At 33.2% G+C, this 17,764-nt stretch overlaps 1 long non-coding RNA gene across 1 annotated transcript in view; it reads left to right on the top strand.

Moving 5' to 3' along the window:
* Positions 1–10,468: 10,468 nt before the first annotated feature.
* The window catches only part of LOC145271021 (uncharacterized), a 13,564-nt gene continuing 6,268 nt past the window's right edge, over positions 10,469–17,764 (top strand). Inside the window, exon 1 of the long non-coding RNA XR_013865657.1 lies at positions 10,469–10,607. This is a non-coding gene — a long non-coding RNA (uncharacterized LOC145271021). The remainder of the gene's footprint in view (positions 10,608–17,764) is intronic.

Below are 17,764 nucleotides of genomic sequence, written 5' to 3'. Positions count from 1 at the left end.
AATTCATACCATCTAAAAAATTCCAACAAAAACATAACAGCCAGCCATGGTTCTCCCCAGAATGTGCTGCTGCTATCGCGCACAGAAATCACTTTTTCCATAGCTACTAACGTAATAGATGCACTGAGACTAAAGCTGCTTTCAGGACTGCCAGCAACCACTGTAAAAGAGTAATAAAAAATGCGAGAGAGCTATATGCCGAGTTTGTTAAATCCAAGGTAGCTGATCAGTGGCTTGGTTCCCACCAGTTTTGGCAAATAACAAATAGGATCCTGAACAGAAGTGTGCGTTCTATCCCAACCATTATCAATGGACCAGAGGTCATCTCGTCAGCGTCAGACAAGGCCAAACTATTTGCAAAGAACTTTGCAGCTAATTCTACCCTATGCGACGAAGGTCATCAACTCCCCATATTTCCTCCTATAACACAGAACAAGCTAGGTAACATACAAATATCCGTGCATGAGGTCGCCAAGCTAATCAAGAACCTAGATTCCAGTAAAGCAACAGGCCCTGATGGCATCCCAATTATAGTGTTAAAAAAGCTTCAACCAGAACTTGCTCTCATACTTACAAAACTATTTAAGCGCTGCCTTAAGGAGAAGTGCTTTCCAACTCCCTGGAAGACCTCATCAGTTTGCCCTGTATTTAAGAATTCAGGTGATAAGTCATCTCCCTCTCAGTACAGACCAATAAGTCTCCTGTGTGTTATGAGTAAGTTGCTGGAATCCATATTAAATAGAGAAATAGTCAACCACCTCAGCAGGAATAACCTTCTTAGTGACATACAATATTGTTTCCGCTCTGCAAGATCTACCACAGATGTGCTGACGGTTATATCCCACAGGATTAGTGAATCTCTTGACAAAGGCTTCCTTTCTAGGGCAATTGCACTTATCAAAGGCCTTCGACAAGATATGGCATAAGGGTCTACTTCACAAGATTTCCAGCTACGGTATAACTGGAAATGTTTTCTCAATCATTAAACCATTTCTCTCTGATAGGCTCATAAGAGTAGTGGTAGATGGACAAAAATCGGAGGCCTGCAATATAAATGCTGGAGTCCCTCAGGGGTCAATCCTGGGCCCAACTCTCTTCCTGATCTACATCAATGACCTCCCTAAACACATACTTAAATCATTCATTGACATCTATGCTGATGACACGACCATCTACGGCAACACATCAAAGGCTGTAAATGACAAAGTTATCTCGAGTGCGCGGTTTGGTGGGGGAAGATGTGGCTGCTTACCTTTAATGCATCCAAAACCAAACTCCTATCCTTACATCATCAACGCTCTGATCCCCATCTGGCATCAATTGTGATGGATGGCTCACGTCTGGGTGAGGCCCCGTGTTTTGACAAGCTTCTGGGTTTGACCTTTACTCCTGATCTGAAATGAAACACGTACATCAAGTCTGTTGCCAAGGTCGCTGGAAAGATGGTGGGATCCTTCTACCGCTCCAGAAGATATCTCACTACTGATGCAATTCTCTATCTATATAAAAGCCAAGTACGTCCAAGGATGGAATACTGTTGCCATATCTGGGCAGGAGCTGCTAAAAACAGCCTATTCTGCCTTGACAGAGTACAAAATAGACTTCGTGGCTTAGTGGGGGATGCCCTTTTCTCTACCCTGCAACCTCTCTCCCACAGAAGAGACGTTGCGAGCCTATCCTTGTTTTATCGTATTTCCATGGCAGGTGCTCATCTGAACTCCAATCTCTGGTCCTCCCTCGCCAATTTTTCACGAAAAACACCCGTCTAGCCGAATCCACTGTGAAAAATTTCCCCCACTATATCTGTGCCTAAATCAAAACGTGGATTCCATGAACAAAGCTTCTTTCTTAGAAGTGCACGCCTGTGGAACTCTGTTCCGTCTGCTTGCTTCCCACCGGACTACAACTTGGATGTCTTCAAGTCCAATGTTAAAAAATTCCTAATGAACCACCCCCTTAAGTAAACACTTCATCAAATCTCCACACTAACGTAATGTACTTGCAATAACCCTTATCCCTGAGTGGCTTCCGGGCCTTGATAAGTGGTGATCACTGTGTAAAAAAAAAAAGAAAAAAGAAATTTGCATGCATTGGATTCACTCCTAAACTAATTAACCGATCATTATGAATTTTAATTATGTGTATATGATTATATCTTTTTGTGTGTTGGATCAACTCCAAAACTAATTAACTGACCATTATGAATTATATGCAATGTATATGTTTGTATATGTCTATAGATGTCATATTCCAAAAATCACATACTATGTTCACTTAATTTGTTAATGTATTTATGTGTACAAGGAATTCTACCCAAGAAATGAGGTACTTGTGCAGTATAGTACTCATATGAAAAACTTATGTAAAATCATCGAGTAGTTTCATCTTTATGTTAGAAATAAGATACTTGCACATTATCCTACCCAAGAAATAAGGTGCTTCTGCAGTATAGTACTCATATGAAAATACAAAGAATATCTTACCTGTGACGTACATAAGTTATTAAAACCGTAAATCCTGTTAAAAATATTCGAGTAGTATAACTTACATCTAAAATATAATGTGCTTCTTCACTATAGCACCCAGATAAAGTAAACAAATTCTTACCCCTGATGTACATGTGCATTTAGCACAACAGAAAATTTCATAAAAGTATTGAGTTCTTTCATTCATGAATTAGAAAAAGGTACCAAAAATCATGTAATATATTCGAGTAGTATGACATTTATATAAGAAATAAGGTGCTTCTTCTGCTTACACTCTGATAAAAAAACCCAAAAAAACTCTCACCTGTGACACACGGAAAAGTTAGCACAACAGAAAATTATGTAAAATTATCGAGTAGTTTCATCTACATCTTAGAAATGACGTACTTCTACATTATCCTACCTAAGAAATAAGGGACTTGTGCAGTATAGTACTCATATGAAAAAACAAAGAAAATCCTATCTGTGACGTGCATAAAAGTTATTAAAACCAAAAATCATGTAATATATTCAGGTAGTATAACTTTCAAATGAGAAATAAGGTTCTTCTTCACTATAGCACTCTGATGTAAAAACAAAAAGTCTTATCTGTGACACACAGAAAAGTTAGCACAACAGAAAAATTATGTAAATTATTTTAAATATGTGTTGTACATTACTCGCCCTTGGCAAGGAAATTTTTTTCCATATAATGCTGTAAATTTCCTGTTCTATGGAACGTACAATTATCTCATATATATAATACCCGTCCTGGGATAGGTAAAATATTCCTTTGCTCAAGATACATAGATATCAAAAATTCCTCTATCCGAAGAATAACAGGTATGTTCCAAAAATTTTCTTATACGGTCCCGAGCAACGCCGAGTGGCCTTGCTTTTAATAATTTATAAAGAAATTATTCTCTAGAAAAAATATGCAAGTAAAGATATATATATTTAGACACACACACACACACACACACACACACACACACACACACACATATATATGTATATATGTATATATATATATACATATATATATATGTATATATATATATATGTATATATATATGTATATATATATATATACATATGTATATAGTCTGTTTATTATACAACCACTATTGGTTACATATGTGCATACATGTTTCATCGGAATCCTAATTTTAAGAGAGCATTTCATCAGACTAAAATTGAGTTGCCATTAAAACATGTATACACATATGCAACCAACAATGTTTTTATAATAAACAAACTATATACCAGCTCTGTCCTACATTGAGAACTCTATAATAATCACACGGGTTTCAGTGGATTTACATCGAGGAAAACAATCTGCACAACCATTATATATATATATATATATATATATATATATATATATATATATATATATATATATATATATGTATATTTATTCTTAAATAGCTTCAGTTTGGATCTACATCATATATATGCGAATAATAATTATTTTTTATTCATTCACAGGTTACACTAACAATACTGGCCGATGAACAATAGATACTTCTCTAGTTTATAAATTAATTCTCTACAAAAACAACAAAATAAAACAGACAGTACTTAAACACCGTTTTTTTAAACTGTATAGTTTGTCATTTATAGATATACTAGCAGTTCAGCCCGGCTTTGCTGGGGCCCTATGTACTGTTCATAACTTTATGTACATATGTATAAATTATAAAGTGTGCATAACTATGGTAATGCCTATTTATATAAATGCCTTCCTAAACTAATATATAGAAAAGTTGGTAAGGACCGCAGAGGGTAATTTTTTTTTTACTTTAACCCCAATTTTGACCCCTTAACATTTATTGTTTTGGGCTCAAATCAAATTAAAATATTTGACCTATGTTCAAGTAACCTATATTAAGAATTTCATAACTTGGTAGAGCCTGCAAAGGTCAACTCTTCTAACTCTGACCTCTTGGCAGCAAAACTTTCGCCCAAAAACTGAGTAAAAAGCTGCATGTCTGAATACCCTTTACACACAAACGTTTTCATTTTTATATATATATATTTTCATTTATACATATATATAGATATATATATATATATAGATATGATTGTTGAGCTGGATTAAATCCGACGATATGAAATAAATGGAGGTGAAAGGACCTGAATACTCAATGTTTCGCCCGATTTATGCGGGCTTTTTCAAGAGGGATGGTCATTGACGGGGGAGTCGGAAGATTTGGGGCTATATATAATGATGGGGGAGAGCAGCGTGTTTTCCTTATGTAAATTAGATGTCTAGATACATATATACATTTTATGATTAGAGAAAATAAATTAGAGTAAACTAGCGTAGTAGATTACGTCTAAAAGTTAAAATATCGTAGAGATTTAAAAGATTGCGTCTGGAAATATAACCGTGATAGATTAAATAAATAAAATGAAATGAGATTACGAAGGGAGTTTTTAAAAATTAGAAATAATTGAATTGGGATAAAATAGCGTAGTAACTGTAGATGGCGTCTAAAAATAAGAATAGGGGGTGATAAAATGGAGTCTAAAAATAGACAGTGAGAAAATAAAAATGCAGTAAATAAGTAAAATAAAAATAATAAAATGAAGTGAAATTACGAATGGATTTTTTTTTTTAATATATATATATTTCGAGTTTAACCTGTGTCTAAATTGTTCTCTTTAATAATTATTTTCGACAGATAGGGACCAATGTGGAAAAAACCTTTTCTGTGTTTTATTATATTGCTCGAATGGGAGATTATCACTGACTCAATTAAACGTTGTGTGGATCTGTTATGTATGTGTTTAAGGAAAGTCGCTTTGTTAAAATTAAAATGGTAGTCGTTCTCCATGATGTGACAAAATATGGCGTTGAGTGTATTGTTGTCTTTTACATCTCTTTTGTGTTCATATATTCTTTTATTTAAATTACATTGAGTTTCTCTTACGTATATTCTTCCACAATCAAGGTAGGGTATGGAATATATTTCGGCTTTGGTGTTAGTGTTGGTATTAGTCATAATTTTACGTGTTAGATTCTTAATTGTAAAAGAGTTTAGTTTTGTTATTTGAATGGCTGTCTTATTTAGGTTCTTATAGATTGTGTCGTGGCTTTTATTAGTTAGTAATGTTAATTGTCTGTCGTGTGTCTGGCTATTTAGGGAATTATCTCGGTTTCGGTTATGGTAAATTTTTAGTGCTTTCCTTTTTACTAAGACCGAAGTGAATGTTGAACTAAAGCAAAATGTGAAACCTGTTTTTAAGCCAAAAAGAAACGTGTCTTTTTCTTCAAAAGAAGATATTGAAATTGAACTGCAGAGACTGCAGGTAAATAGTGTAGTCGAAAAAGTTGACTATTCTGGGTTGGCAAGCCCCACTGTATATGTTAAAAAGAAAAATAAGATGATTCGGGTATGTGCCGATTTTTCTGCAGACCTCAATGACTTATGGATCATAGTTATCCATTCCCATCCCCTGAAGACATTTTTACAAAGCTGAATGGAGGGAAAATTTTCTCCGAAATTGATTTATCTGAGGCTTACCTTCAGGTAAAAGTCAGTGAATAATGTTCGAAGTATTTGTGTATCAATACCCATTTAGGACTCTTCAGACTCAAAAGGTTTCCTTTTGATTTGAAAGTAGCTCCAGCGTTATTTCAGCAAATAATGACACAATGTTTGCCGATTTAGGTTTTGCAATCGCATATTTGGATGACATTCTTGTAAAGAGTAGAAATGTGCAGGAACATAAAGAGCATATCAGAACAGTTTTCAAAAGAATTGAGGAATTTGGTTTCAAATTTAGTGCCGAAAAATGTGAATTATTTTTAAAACAGATAAAATATCTGAGTCAAATCATTGACAGCCAAGGCAGAAGACCGGATCCTCAGAGAACAAAAGCCATTGAGAGGATGCCAGCACCAAGCAATGTTGCCCAGTTACAATCTTTTTGGGGTTTAACACAATATTACGCTATCTATATCCCCAAAATGCATAAGTTGAGAGCACCATTGAACGAATTATTAAAAAAAGGACGAAAGTGGATTTGGTCAAAGGAGTGCCAAAGTGCATTTGAAGAGATTAAGAAATGCCTGCTATCTGATTTAGCACTGGCACACTTCGATCCACAGAAGGAATTGACTGTGGCATCAGATGCAAGTGATTACGGTATAGGAGCAGTACTTCTCCATAGACTGGAAGACGCATCAACGAAGCCAATAGTTCATGCTTCCAGATCACTTTTGCCTGCAGAGAGAAACTATTCTCAAATTGAAAAAGAAAGTTTAGCAATAATTTATGCAATTAGAAAATTCCATAGATTTATTCATGGCAGAATTTTTACGTTGCAGACTGACCACAAGCCCTTGTTGACTATTTTTGGATCTAAAAAAGGCATACCCACTCACACTGCAAACAGACTTAAACGATGGAGCATAATTCTGTTGAAGTATAATGTTAAAATGGAGTACATTCCATCCAAAAATATTGGACATGCAGATGGACTATCCAGATTGATTCGAAAGTGTGCCGAACCTCTAGAGGACACAGTGATATTTGCATTAAGAAAGGAAAAAGAAATCTCTGGACTGCTGTGCAACATGATTCGAGAGTTACCAGTGACTCTGGACGACATCAATAAGGCAGCAGAAACAGATGAATTCATTGTAAGAACGAAAAACCAGGTGCAGCTAAATGACAAGTCAAAGAAAGACTGAAAAATTTCGCCATTTTCGATTTGCTCACAGACTTTATTGTATGAAGACAGAGTCGTCATACCGACCACACTGCAAAAGAGAATGTTAAAACAATTCCATAGCGGCCATCCAGGCATGTCCAGAATGAAGGCCTTGATGCGCGGATATACATATTGGCCTCATATGGACCGGGACATCGAAAAAATGGTACGAGAGTGTCGAGGGTGTCAAGGGTGTCAGCTAGCAGCAAAGGGACCACCTGTACAGATACAACCGTGGCCGAAGACGGATGCGGTTACATATGCAGGTCCATTAAATGGACATTACTTCTTAGTGGTTGTCAACAGCTTTACAAAATGGCCGGAAGTGCTTAAGTGTTAATATCCGACATTGACTAGTACTATAGCTGCATTAAGACATCTCTTCAGTCGTTTTAGAGAACCTAAAACTATTGTCAGTGACAACGGCACCCAATTTACCAGCAAAGAGTTTGAAGAATTCTGCAAGGCCCTATCCAACTGCAATATACCATCCAAGGTCAAACGGCCTCGCAGAGAGATTTGTTGACACGTTCAAAAGAGCTTTAAGAAAACACCAAGGCATGGATACTGATGAGAAGAGTCTTGAAAATTTTTGTCTGTATACAGGATCACTCCTAACCCAAACACGAATGCCGGTTTGTCACCAGCTGAACTAATGTTCGCACGGAAAATCAGATCCGTATTTGACAGGATTTTACCAAATACAACCAAAACAACAGCAACGAGAGAAAATCACTTGACAAGGTTCTACAAACCTGGTGACAAAATATTCTTCTTGAACTATAGCACTGGGAAAAGCTTTTGGGAGGAGGGGATGATTATGAAAAGAATTGGACACATGCTATATTCGGTAAGAAGTAGTAAATTTGACTGTCGCAGGCATATGAATCAGCTAAGACCTCGACACATTGATGACTACAAACAGGCAGAAGATAATGAACTGCCCTTAGAGGTATTGTATGACTCTTTTAATATTTCTCTACCCATAGCACAACCTACTCCGAGAGTAGTATCTTCTACTCCAGGTCAGAGAGTACCAGTTTTACCACCAGCTTCACCCCCTCAAACGGTATTGAGGAGAAAAAGTACAAGGGTGAAAAGAAAAGTTAACCGACTGAGCCCCAGACCTAAAAACAAACAGTATTAAGCAAAATTCTCCAAGGAGAAATCGGCTTGAGGGGAGGTGTTATGTGGAGATATGTAACCAACCCGGAACATTCTACATAAGGAACCGAGTCATCGGTTTTCACTCGACCCTGGTAAAAAACAGAGACTTCACTCTGAACGTTAACCCACTTTATTTGTTTGTACATAAATAAACTTCTCACTCGGTATTCAAACCACAGTGTATATTTATTTATTCCTTTCATGGAATACTTTATCTTTGATTGTCCGAATAATAGGCCACCTTAGGACATATCACTAAGAAATGTTTTGTTTTACATAACACTTTAATAAACAAAATATACCATAAATGTTGAATTCAATGTTCATTTCTCTGCATAACTAGCAAAACAAAACAATGAAATTAAATAACAAAAAAATAATGTAATTTTTAGCAAACAAAGAAAGTTTAATGTATATTTTTAGTTAAGAATAAAAGTAGAGTGAAAAAAATGTAAATAAATAAATTTCGTTTTGTTAAAATTTGCGTTCCTTTCCATTTTTTACATCTGTTAAAGGCTGCTATTTTACGTACGACTTCAGTCTGGCCACCTAGTGATAATTTTTGAGAGGGAGGGGCTGCCTAAAAGCTTTTTTTTAGTAAATTTTTACTTTCCATCCACCTTAACAATCTCCTTTACAAGTCATTATATGGAAGGTTTCCGGGTATGATGAAAACGAATATCACATTTAAATTTGCCAGGAACAAGTAATTTTCTGGATATTAAGCAATGTAATTCCTTATGTTATCGTTCTGGCATCAAAAAAATGTGCTCATACGTAAACAAATTGCTACCACTGATAAGATAAGGAATTACATTGCTTAATATACTGAAAACTATTTGTTTGCGGCAAATTTTAATGCAGTATTCGTTTTCAGCATACCCGAAAACCTTAAAAAGTCGTGATTTTATAAAAAATGATTGTTACGGTGGAAAGTAAGTAAAAATTCACCCCAACAAAAATAAATTTCAGCCCAAAAAACAAACAAAAATAAAATTATCACTAGGTGGTCAAAAAGTGGGTGCTCATTTTACGTTAAATTTATATACAAAAGCGATCCCATTTTTAAAAAAAAAGTAATTTCTTCAAATCAAAAGCGCCACTTTTAAATGTTATATTCGTCTTCAGCATCCTCGAAAACTTGTAAAAGTCGTCATTGTAAAAATGTTTTGGGAGTTGAAAATAATATAGATATTGACTCGACTCATACTTCTGAAAAAATTTCGGTGTTTCAAGACATTAAAACATGAAAATATTGAGAAAAAAAAAACAACAAAACTATTGAATTATCCGTTATGGAATTACGTTCTCATTAAAAAATATCACTTAATTCGATCAACTAGTTTTATTTATTTTTTTATTTTTTATTTTTTTTTTTTTTAGAGAGTAAAATCAAATTTTAATGAGATCGATCGTTTCGCGACCGTCTTGCCTATTTCGCGGACGAGGAGGGGGAACGCCAGGAGAGATAACTCTTAATAATAACCGCTCAAAATGTGACGAGATTATTTTGAAATAATGGCAGAAAAAAATACCTAGATAAATGTTTTAGTTTTTTTTTTCGCTTATTTTACAGAATTTCTATGTCCTTTTTTTAAAAATCCCTTTGTCATTTTCTCCTTTGCTAATCACTTTTTCGTCCACGAAACAGGCAAGATGGCCAGTGGCCACGATACGAGCAATCTCATAAAAAAAATGATTTTCCTCTTTAAAACAAACTACTGGATAAAATTAAGTGAACATTTTTTATGAGAAGTTAATTCCATAACGAGTGCTTACAATATATATATATTTTTTTCAATATTTTAATGTCTTTATTAAACTAAACCAAAATTTCAAATAAAATAAAACTTTCATTTAATTTTTGTTATTATTATAAAAAGTGCAAATCAAGACTAATAGTGTTATTATTATCAGTATAATTTTCGAGTCGGTCCTGGAATTGTATTTGTCTGCCCCTACTGTGAGCGTCTGAGTTTTACCGCGACAATCGTGCAGTCGTGCACTCGTGCACAATTGCACAAATGTGAAGGTCTTTTCTTCATGTTTAAAAAAAATAAATTTAAAAAGTCTAAATTATCTCCCTTGCTGATATTATACTGAATTATCTCCCCTGTTAAGGCTTCCATTTCTATAATCCTAAAACCCTGATAAATTTAACTTTTAACCTTTAAAAATATATTTGATTCTTTTATTAATTTCATTTTTTCTTTTCAAAGAAAATAAATAAGACAAAAGAAATCCTTGAAGGTAAGTTCGATCACGATCCAAAATTGTCTTCATTTACAAACAATTTTTATGCCGGACTGCAGTTGAATCTGTATCCCTCAAATACTCCTGACAAACCCGACTACCGCCTAAATCCCACCCTTGCTCTCCCGGATAATTGGTGCTTCTCCACTTTATTGCCGAAATTGGAGACGCCATTTTTTTTTCACGCACTTGCTATCCAAATCTAGGGGAGACATCATTATATGGCCGAACGATTGTTTACCAAAATTAAAATTTATTACTTCCGGAAACGTTAAATTAAACTAAAACAAAAAACTTTCGGAAAGAACTATGAAAAAAAAGTAAATAAAGTGAAAGAGAACATATATCCATAATTGTTTAATTGGAAATGTTTCGATTTAATTAATGAAAACGGGAAAGTTTTTCATGGAACATTTTTTTTTTTAATTAAAAACAGGAAATTGAAATGACATTCATTTAAACTGGGCGAGCGGAGCGCGGTCCGCCGCCGCTCACCCAGTTTAAACTAAACTAGCGCTATTTGAAAACCAAACCGAAACATTTATTAGTTTTTGTTTGTTTATTTTTTCGTTTGTGTGTGTGTGTGTGTTTTGTTTTTCGAACAAATAAATAATTTTAAACATTTTTTGAATTGTCATTTTCTCCAGTGATATCGGTTTACCAAGTTTCTGGAAGTAATAAATGATAATTTTAGTTTAATTTAACGTTTCCGGAAGTAATAAATGTTAACTTTGGTAAATTTATTCTTTCCTTTCCGGAAGCAATCGTTCGGCCATATATGGATGTCTGCCCTAGATTTGGATAGCAAGTGCGTGACAAAAATGGCGTTTCCAATTTCGGCAATAAAGTGGAGAAGCACCGGATAATTTAGCAGAGAAGCCAACAAGTAACAAGCAAGCGACTGTATAAAAAATTTAAAAAATAGATATAAGAAATTTTTTTTACCGTATCCAATAAAAGTAAATTTTGTACCTATATGGCTCATTGGCTCATTTGTTTTGGTTTTCAAGTACTTTTTACTTCTCTGAATAAAGAGAATCAGTTTTTCTGAGCGGATTTGAAAAAAAAAAAAAAAAAAGTCAACGCACATGTAAACCTTGAATTCAAAACGAGGCTCGTTTCTTCCAAAGAAGATGGTGCCATTTTTTTTTTTTTTTATCCGCTCGGAAAAACTGAATTTTTGAGATTAAATAAAGAGCAATAAAAACTACTGGAAAACCAAAACAAATGAGCCAGGTATTGATAAAACTTTTATTGGCTACAGTAACATTTATTTCTTGTGTGTGTGTGTGTGTGTGTGTGTGTGTGTGTGTATTTAAATATGTATGAATAAAAAATCAATACGAAAAATATAAAAATATTTATATCTTTTCTGTATTTATTTCCTGTGTGTTGGCGGAATTTAGGAAAACTCGACCCCGGAAAACTCGTCCCATTTTGCTAGGTAGGAAAACTGTTCCCTTATTGAATAAATATCGATTGAAAACACATTTTATGACCGTTCTTGAAGAAGATATTGTCTTTAAAAGAGAATACACATCCCATATTTTTTTTGAAAATATGTTTACTTGTTTACTGTTGTTTTAAAAAAAAATTAAATCAATTTTTCTAAGTTTTAGTTTTCTACCTAGCTTTGAAAGTTTTTGGATTTTCAACTTATTTTAAAGAGTTTATTTAGTTAAAAAAAAAAAAGTAATGTTGAGTGTTCCTTATGAACAAAAAATGTCCGACATAAGATCACGTCCTAGGAGGATAATTGCTCCAAAATAGAAAATTAAAGAAAATATTAAGGCAATAGTTTTAAAACGAGCCACCCCCCCCCATAAAAAAAAGAAAAGAAATTTGTATATTTTTAGGTAATAATGCACATCCCATAATATTTTAAAAAATATTTTTACTTGTTTATTGTTTAAAAAAAATTAAATTGATTTTTCTAAGTTTTCGTTTTCTACCTAGCTTTGTAAGTTTTTTGGTGTTTAAACTTATTTTAAAGAGTTTATTTAGTTAAAAAGAAATAACAAGTAATGTCGCACTCGACATTACTTAGTAAATAATTTTTAACAAAAAAATGTCCGAAAATTAGAGAAAATACTGAGGTAGATACAGATTTAAAACGAGCCTCTAAAAGAAAATAAATGTGTATATTTTAAGTTCTGAGTGTACAATTCATAAAAATTGTGTGGTAGATTAGTGTACAATTCATAAAAATTGTGTGGTAGATTAGTGTACAATTCATAAAAATTGTGTGGTAGATTAGTGTACAATTCATAAAAATTCACTGAACAACAATTGAAAAGAAAAACAATCTAAGCATGTTTTCGTTGAGTGGTTTCAATATGGGCGATTGATTTCATAGACTGTTGTATTTAAAACTGAACATCCCTTACAAATGATTACATTATTTTTTTGATAATCTGGTAAATAAGTGATCAATCAATAATAATCTGCTAAAAAAAGACAAAATGTACAATAGGATGTCCATTGTACAGGTTCACCCAGCTTTGTTCAAGTTCAGCTTGAAATTGTTTACAAAGGATTTACTTCCGTTTTGTGCAGACAATTGTTTCCAGTTGAATGCCCTGAAAAAGTCCATTCTTCCATATTTTGCAGTTTTTAAATATGCATCAAAAATATTTATTGAAATTTTCATCTTTAAAGCAGGGGCTGTATTGGATAAGCTGCCCTCAGTATGGACTTCATGACAAACTGAAAAAAACAGTTGCTCAAACCAGTGGTGGAATCTTTCCTCGTTTATCATACTACAACCTGCACACTCACCAAAAGATTAGAAAGAAAGCTAAACAGCACATACACTCATATACTAGGAACAGTGTTAAATATATCTTTGCAAGATCATCCTATGAAGCAGCAACTTATTGGCAACCTACCTACTACCATCAGGGAGCGATGTCTACAATTTGCTGATCACTGCTAAAGGAGCAAGCAAGAGCTGGTGAGAAATGTATTGCTGAGGACTGGAGCAATGGGTGCATGAGCATAGGACGACCTAGATCCATGCACATCCAGCAAATTGCACACGACACCAAGTTTGATCCTGAAGATCTGAGGCAGCTGATGGAAGACAGGGAAATCTGGATTTGGGCAAGGAGCTAAAATATGCAAATTGCGGATTTGAAAATAACAAATATCTTTTTACTAACACAGAAAGTCTTCACAAAATGAAAGTAAATCACAGACTGAACATGAGCAGAGGCTTTAAATGACGAATTATTGCCATTAAAAATCAAGTTAGTACTGTAAGCTAGGATGATTCTGGCCACACAGGGTTACTTTGAGCCATTAAAAATCAAGTTAGTACTGTAAGCTAGGATGATTCTGGCCACACAGGGTTACTTTGAGCCATTAAAAATCAAGTTAGTACTGTAAGCTAGGATGATTCTGGCCACACAGGGTTACTTTGAGCCATTAAAAATCAAGTTAGTACTGTAAGCTAGGATGATTCTGGCCACACAGGGTTACTTTGAGCCATTAAAAATCAAGTTAGTACTGTAAGCTAGGATGATTCTGGCCACACAGGGTTACTTTGAGCCATTAAAAATCGAATTAGTACTGTAAGCTAGGATGATTCTGGCCACACAGGGTTACTTTGAGCCATTAAAAATCAAGTTAGTACTGTAAGCTAGGATGATTCTGGCCACACAGGGTTACTTTGAGCCATTAAAAATTGAAAATAATAATTTATAATAATAGTATATAATTATATAATAATATATAATAATAATATATAATTATATAGTAATATAGGCTGTCTGAAAATCAGCAGCAATCATAGGATAGCTAACTAACAAACACATCAGCAGCAGCCGTTTTAGTGGATATGCTAACTAAGGAAATGTGCACGTGCTGACATCATGAGAAAAAGGAAAAAAGAAGGACAGCACGTGGTTGGGCATGTTTTTACTCTTAGAATACAAGAGAGAAAATGCATTGCCAAAAACTAGAAAAGCAAGTGACAACAAGAACATGTGCATGAAAGAGCAGACATGCTTGATGCATGAGTGATATTTAGAAACAGTGAAGTGTGTTGTTGAAAATTACTGGAATAAAAGCTTTTTATAATCACTTAGAAAAAATGCTGAGTCGTATTTTTATGTTCTTCCTTGTTTTTTTTGTTCTTGCGACAGTACCAGACAACAGGTGGATCCAAGTGGTTGAAATGTGACGCCACAGTTTGTGACATTACATGAAGACAAGTGTAATTAAAATGAGCAATTGTTTGATTGTTTGATTGTTTAATTGTTTGATTGTTTAATTGTTTGATTGTTTAATTGTTTGATTGTTTGATTGTTTAATTGTTTGATTGTTTAATTGTTTGATTGTTTGATTGTTTAATTGTTTGATTGTTTAATTGTTTGATTGTTTAATTGTTTGATTGTTTAATTGTTTAATTGTTTGATTGTTTAATTGTTTGATTGTTTGATTGTTTAATTGTTTAATTGTTTGATTGTTTAATTGTTTGATTGTTTAATTGTTTGATTGTTTAATTGTTTGATTGTTTAATTGTTTGATTGTTTGATTGTTTAATTGTTTGATTGTTTAATTGTTTGATTGTTTGATTGTTTAATTGTTTGATTGTTTAATTGTTTGATTGTTTAATTGTTTGATTGTTTGATTGTTTAATTGTTTGATTGTTTGATTGTTTAATTGTTTGATTGTTTAATTGTTTGATTGTTTAATTGTTTGATTGTTTGATTGTTTAATTGTTTGATTGTTTAATTGTTTGATTGTTTAATTGTTTGATTGTTTAATTGTTTGATTGTTTGATTGTTTGATTGTTTAATTGTTTGATTGTTTAATTGTTTGATTGTTTGATTGTTTCATTGTTTGATTGTTTGATTGTTTAATTGTTTAATTGTTTGATTGTTTAATTGTTTGATTGTTTGATTGTTTGATTGTTTAATTGTTTGATTGTTTGATTGTTTAATTGTTTGATTGTTTGATTGTTTGAGCTCCAAAAATGAATGTTGCCAATGACACATATCTGCTTCTGACACATGTCCACGACAAGTGTTGCTTTCTTACACTTTCACGCCGTTAGTATCTGCAACAGACAAATGAAACTTTTCAAGTCATGAATAAGTTTAATTATCATAGTACAATTTGCACTCTCCTCTGATCCTTTCGGGTGGAATGAAAAAACAGAAGGCATTACTTTTGTCTATGTTTTCGCTCGCTTACTCTACTGGTTGCCAAAATTTGTTATAGTTTATTTTCTCCTGTCAAGTAAGTAAAGCCCATCTTTTGCATCTTATCGTAAATCTAAGTCCGCTCGAGTTGTGGATTGCTATTGAAGTGATAATTGTTATTTAGTAAAAAAACAAAGCTAAATGATAAAGCAAATGTGATCGCAATTTATCGTCTTTAATCAAGTTCATTGTGAATTCATCGATGAATGTGAAGCCCGATGTGTGGTTTACACTTCTTGCCACAAGTGCTGGCAGGAGTTTGGGGAATACTTGTCGGATGGCAGTGATCAGGTCAAAAACTTTCTTTTCATAATCTTGGCCACATTCCTGTTATTTGTGGCAATCAAGCGATGCATTTTGAGGGTGCTGGCAATGGTCCTGTTGTCATAACTTTGATTGGTAGAGGGCATACATTAGTACAGCAGCACATTTCTGATCTCGCTTGTTGAACATTGTGTCACTTTCAGACATAATAGAAGGCTCCTATGGCTCTTGGGATTTGTACACAATTGGCCAACTGGTAGATGGTCTGCAATGAAAAAGAAAAAAAGAAAGAAAGAAGAAAAGAAAAAAAAGAGAAAAAAAGACGGTTTTCATCAAACAGAAATCAAATCATATGTCGTCTTTTCTCAGGCGACAATTTTATCATTTCAGCCTGTGTGTATATATATATATATATATATATATATATATATATATATATATATATATATATATACTTCAGAATAATGTAATGCAACAAATCTACTGGTATGGAAATCCAGTGATTATTAGTCTTACAAAATACTATTGGTTGTAATATGTTATAAAGAGAGAATCCCAGCTAAGTAAAAATTGCTCAATATACCAGATAGAGCAAATAAATCATAATTTAGTAATTTCAATTTTATGACATGAAATGGTTAAATTTCAAATCTAGAATTTTTATTATATGCAAGACAGGACATTTCAATCTCCTTAATCTATAGGTATTCGATGCCTACCCATCTCTTCAGAGGAGAAAATATTAGCAAATATTATAATGGTTTATACCTAATTTGCATATATACAATGAACATAGAAAATCATAATACAATTTGCACAAATAATGATTTTCTATCATAATTATGATTTATGTTAATTATAATTATAATTAATTATGATTTCATAAACTTTAAATTACTAAATTATGAGATATATATATATATGTATATATATATATATATATATATATATATATATATATATATATATATATATATATATACTAGCAAAAGTACCCGTCATTGACTGGGTTCAAAAAACAGCCTACAGAAAATGGACACTGATTTATGAAAGTATGATAAGTTATGAAAAGGAAGGGTTGTAAATTTGGGTTGAATTTGGGGGTATCAAAACCAAAGCAAAATATGATAGATAAACCCCATAATTTATTATAGTATACCTGTTCACACTGAAACACTAATCACAATATTCTGTGGATCTATATTAAAAAACCTTGTTAAATTTTGTGACATATTTCCATTCTATGGAGGTCAGATGCGAACGAAAACCCCATAATTTTATTATATCATATTTCTTCAAACTGAAACATAATTATCAAAGTATACTTACACAGATAGATATGAAAAGTCTTTATTAAAGTTTGTGCCTATTTCCATTCTATGGAGGCCAGGCACGAACGCAGACCCCACAATTTTATTATACCATCCCTATTTAAGTTAAAACATACTTATCAAAGTATTCTTATGTACATCTATATCAAAAACACTTGTAAACGTTTGTTTTTAATTTTTTATTTCCATACTTTGTGGATCAGGCACGAATGCAGACCCCACAATTTTAATGAACCACTGTTCTGCCAGATCAAACATACCTATTCCTGTGTCTCGATACATCTATGATTATATGTAATCAGTTTTTTAAAATAGTCAACCATATAGGAGCCTATTCATGACCCGTCACACA

This window comes from Euprymna scolopes, chromosome 46, assembly GCF_053919585.1.
Source record: "Euprymna scolopes isolate OS-2025 chromosome 46, ASM5391958v1, whole genome shotgun sequence".
Classification (NCBI taxonomy): Eukaryota; Metazoa; Mollusca; class Cephalopoda; order Sepiida; family Sepiolidae; genus Euprymna; species Euprymna scolopes.
This window is presented reverse-complemented; position numbering and strand designations above follow the sequence as displayed.